The sequence below is a fragment of the Lactuca virosa genome, chromosome 3, assembly GCF_052849685.1.
Source record: "Lactuca virosa cultivar CGN04683 chromosome 3, Lactuca_virosa_CGN04683_v6, whole genome shotgun sequence".
NCBI classification, from domain to species: domain Eukaryota; kingdom Viridiplantae; phylum Streptophyta; class Magnoliopsida; order Asterales; family Asteraceae; genus Lactuca; species Lactuca virosa.
Genome location: NC_136428.1, coordinates 316,664,926 through 316,670,272, shown reverse-complemented (window position 1 = coordinate 316,670,272; position 5,347 = coordinate 316,664,926).

Below are 5,347 nucleotides of genomic sequence, written 5' to 3'. Positions count from 1 at the left end.
CCATGGGGCGAAGGTCCCCATTGTGGCCAGACGATGGATCGCAGACATTGAGTCTGCGCAGCTGACCAGCTTCTGCCCCGAGGGGTCCAAGGTGAGGTATACAGCAGGATGTTTGAGAGACCGAGCTAGGGATTGGTGGGAATCTGTTGGTGACTCATTGGGAGCATCGGCTGTTGAGGCTATGACGTGGCCGGACTTTGTGACCCGGTTCAGAGCGGAGTTCGCACCTGCAGTGGAACTCCAGCAGTTAGCCAGAGAGTTTTTGGATATGAGACAGACGACGGAGACTGTGGCGGAGATCACCGCCAAGTTCCGGGAGAGGGCGTTACTGGTGCCCCAGTATGCAGGTGATGAGGATATGAGGAGGACCCGCTACCATGACATGCTGCGAGCCGACATTCGGGAGCATGTCAGTTTTTCAGCTTGCCCTACCCTGGATTCTATGATTGCTAGGGCGAGGGAGAGGGAGATAGATCTGGAGCACATCCGGAAGAGGAAGGCAGAGGAGGGACAGACGATAGGGGCTTCGGGAAAGAAGCCCAAGGGATCAGATGGTAGGCCGAAAGGCCATTCAGGACCGGGCCGCTGCAGGAAGTGCGGCAGGTCGCACGAGGGAGCGTGTAGATTAGGATCGACAGGCTGCTACAGGTGCGGCAAGACGGGACACTTCAGCAGGGATTGTACTGCCCCTGCTCCGGTTATTCAGACATCTGAGTTGCTGTGTTTCCACTGCAACCAGAGGGGCCACAAGAGGGCCAACTGCCCCCAGTTGACAGCAGCAGCGCCAGTAAAGTCGCCAGCTCCAGCGACCCTGCGGATTACAGATGGCCGGCAGGGCAAGGCAGAGGCTCCGATGGTGAGGAGCCGGGCATTTCAGCTGACAGCTGAGGAGGCACGCGCTACACCCGATGTGGTGACGGGTATGCTTCTTTTCCCTCTGACCTATTTATATGAGATTTATGATATTGATATGTGCTCTGTGTATATACGTTTAGGATCGTTCCATGTGAACGGTATTCCAGTCCAGGTGTTGTTTGATTCGGGGGCTACCCGATCCTTTGTTTCTCTTGCACTTAGCAAGAAGTTTCTTGAGTCCTCGGGCATGTTGGATTGCCCTTTAGAGGTCGAGATTGCGGACGACCGGTCGGTGCGAGCATCAGAGGTCTTCCGAGATTGTGTATTGAGGTTGTTCGAAGAGGGGTATTTGGTTGACCTAATTCCCATTCCATTGCGGGGAAACAAGGTCATTATTGGTATGGATTGGCTGAGTCCCAATGGGGCAGTGATAGATTATGCGCAACAGTTAGTACGATTCAGAGCCCCAAGTGGGGGAGAGTTAGTAATTCAGGGTGAGAGATCACAGCGAGGGCCAGCCTTCTGTTCGGCAGCGAGGGCAAGGTGTTACCTTCAGCAGGATTGCGCAGGATATGTCGCATATGTCATGGACACCCGGGAGGCGAGTAAGGCGACGGTGGGCGATGTGCCCGTAGTACGAGAGTTCGCGGATGTATTCCCCAAGGAGCTGCCTGGGATACCTCCAGAGCGACAGGTGGAGTTCAGGATCGACCTAGTCCCTGGTGCGGCTCCGATAGCCAAGGCACCGTATCGGTTGGCTCCTCCTGAGATGCAGGAGTTGTCTACACAGCTTCAGGAGCTGTTAGACAAGGGTTTCATTAGACCGAGCAGTTCACCCTGGGGAGCCCCAATTCTGTTTGTGAAGAAGAAGGACGGGTCGCATCAGATGTGTATCGATTATAGGGAGCTGAATAAGGTAACGGTAAAGAACCGCTACCCACTCCCGAGGATTGACGACCTCTTTGACCAGCTTCAGGGAGCATCTTGGTTCTCCAAGATAGATATGCGTTCAGGGTATCACCAAGTGAGGGTCAGAGAGGAGGATGTGCAGAAGACGGCATTTCGGACACGTTATGGCCACTATGAGTTCGTGGTGATGCCTTTCGGGCTCACCAATGCTGCTGCCGCGTTCATGGACCTCATGAACCGCGTGTGTAGACCGATGTTAGACCGGTCGGTGATAGTATTTATTGATGATATCTTGGTTTACTCCAAGACGCGAGAGCAGCATGAGGAGCATTTGCGGGAGGTTTTGGAGACTTTGAGAAGGGAGAACTTGTATGCTAAGTTCTCCAAGTGTGAATTCTGGTTGCGCGAGGTGCAGTTTCTTGGGCACCTTGTCAACCAGAACGGGATTTCGGTGGATCCGGCCAAGGTGGAGGCCGTGATGAGATGGGAGGTTCCGAAGTCTCCATCTGAGATTCGGAGTTTCCTGGGATTAGCTGGCTACTATCGGAGATTCATCAAGGATTTCTCCAAGATAGCATTACCCCTGACCAGGTTAACGAGGAAGGTTGTGGTCTTTCGTTGGGGGCCTGAGCAGCAGGCAGCATTCGAGACACTGAGACAGAGATTGTGCGAGGCGCCAATCTTAGCCTTGCCAGAGGGCATGGAGGATTTTGTTGTATATTACGATGCGTCCATCTCAGGTTTGGGCGCGGTATTGATGCAGAAAGGGCATGTCATCGCCTACGCGTCGAGGCAGCTGAAGCCTCACGAGGCGAACTACCCGACGCATGATTTGGAGTTGGGGGCTGTTGTGTTCGCCCTCAAGATTTGGCGTCATTACCTCTATGGGGTTCGCTGTACGATTTACACGGACCACAAGAGTTTGAGGTACCTCATGGACCAGCCAAATCTGAATATGAGGCAGCGTCGGTGGCTTGATGTGGTAAAGGATTATGATTGTGAAATCCTTTATCACCCGGGGAAGGCCAACGTGGTGGCCGATGCGCTTAGCCGCAAGGCGGCGCCGATCAAGGATATTTGCATGCGGATGACAGTGGTGACTCCGCTTTTGGAGCGGATCCGGGAGGCTCAGCAGGAGGCTATGAAGGAGGAACATCGGAAGAGTGAGTGGATTGTGGGACAGGTTTCCTCCTTCGACTATGACAGCAGAGGATTATTGACATTACACCGCAGGGTGTGGGTTCCATATCTCGGAGGCGTGCGCCAGGTTCTGATGGAGGAGGCACACAAATCCTGATTCTCCATTCATCCAGGGGTAACGAAGATGTACAGGGATCTTCGTCTGGACTATTGGTGGCCCTGCATGAAGCGGGATGTAGCATGGTACGTTGAGCGGTTCCTGACCTGCAGGAAGGTCAAGGCCGAACACCAGAGACCGCACGGCCAGATGCAGCCGTTGGATATCTCGCTGTGGAAATGGGAAGACATCACGATGGATTTCATCACCAAGCATCCCAGGACCGCGCGGGGAGTGGATTCGATATGGGTCATCGTCGATCGATTGACCAAGAGCGCCCACTTTATCCCGATTCAGGAGAGCATCTCGGCCGAGAAATTGGCCGATATCTACATCAGAGAGGTGGTGGCACGGCACGGGGTGCCAGTTTCAGTGATTTCGGATAGGGATGTGCGGTTCACTTCCAGGTTCTGGGAGAAGTTTCATGATGGGCTGGGTACTCGTCTGCATTTTAGTACAGCCTTTCACCCGCAGACGGATGGCCAGAGCGAGCGGACCATCCAGACTCTGGAGGACATGCTGCGGGCGTGTGTTTTAGACTTCGGTGGTAGCTGGGATACCTATCTTCCTTTAGCCGAGTTTTCATATAACAACAGCTATCACGCGAGTATTGACCGCCCTCCCTTCGAGATGTTGTACGGGAGGAAGTGCAGGACCCCGATATGTTGGGGCGAGGTTGGACAGAGAGTCATGGGGAGCACCGAAGTAGTGCTCAAGACGACAGAGAAGATTCAGCAGGTCCGGAGCAGGCTTCAGACTGCTCAGAGTCGGCAGAAGATTTATGCCGATAGGCGCCGATCAGACCTGGAGTTCCAGGTCGGGGATATGGTTCTCCTGAAAGTGTCGTCGTGGAAGGGCGTCATCCGATTCAGGAAACGGGGCAAGTTGGGTCCCAGGTATATTGGACCATTTAGGGTTACAGCCCGAGTGGGCAAGGTGGCATATCGGCTGGACCTGCCAGCCGAACTCAGTCAGATCCACAACACTTTCCACGTCTCCCAGCTGCGGAAGTGCCTGGTGGACGATTCAGCAGTGGTACCTTTGGAGGACATCCAGGTTGATGACAGCCTGAATTATATCGAGCGGCCTGTGGCTATCCTAGACCGGAAGTCGAAGGAACATTATGTGGAGCTGGTGAAGGTGCAATGGCAGCATCGGAAGGGCTCGGAATGGACTTGGGAGCCCGCGGATGAGATGATGGAGCATTATCCAGAGCTGTTCCGGAAGGGAGCGGCAGACTTCGAGGACGAAGTCTAAAATAAGTGGGGGAGATTTGTAACACCGGGTTCATGGTATGATTTTATTTAAGTTTTTATCTTATTTTTGCCACGAACTCGGCGAGTCTGCGTCCCGACTCGCCGAGTAACAGCAGGGTGGACACGAGATTTGAGCGGTGAACTCGGCGAGTCGATGCATGGACTCGGCGAGTCCACCTGTGTGGATGAAACTCTATTTTCAGACATTGCACCCTATTTTACCCATTCTAAAACACCCATTTCGTCCCATTCTCTTCCAGAAGAACCGTAGAGCGAAACCCTAGCCTATTTTGATCCTTGTGAGTGATTTTGGCTTGGTGAAGGAAGTTTGAAGCTTAAGAGAAGAAGGAGGAAGTTGGAGGGTGCAAGGAAGTGTGGTAGATCTGAAATCTACCATGGGAGAAGCTCGTAACCAGGTAAGAAAGCTCCTTCTTGATCTTTAGTATAATAGATTCCCTTTTTGTCCCTTATATGTGGATTGCAAGACCTTAAACCTCCCAAACTCCATGTGTTTATGCCCTAGGAGCTTAGATTTATGGTTTGGAACCATTGCATGTCTCAGATTTGGCCAGAATGGATGAAGAGTCGAAGGGTACTCGGCGAGTGCCAAAGTACACTCGGCGAGTTCCATGAAGATGGCCTTAGACTCGGCGAGTTGGATAAACAACTCGGCGAGTCCTATGAAGATTGTCTGGTACTCGGCGAGTCGTTCTTCAAACTCGGTGAGTCCCTTGAATATAGCCTTGAACTCGACGAGTTGTTCTTCCAACTCGGCGAGTCATATGAACAGTCACTAGGATAAGAAGGGTTTAAGTGTAGGAGGTCCAACCCTCCGTAGTCGCACGTGGAATTAGCAATTTAACGTGTAGCTATAGTCCCAGAATCTCCAAATCTCCAAGGTTGATGTTCGGATGGAAGATTGGAGCGATTTGTGAGATCTGTTCGTCGGACTCGGCGAGCCCCCCCCCCCCCCCCCTTGGACTCGGCGAGTCCAGTCGCGGGTTTGTCAGTTGTCCCCGTCTAGCGAGTC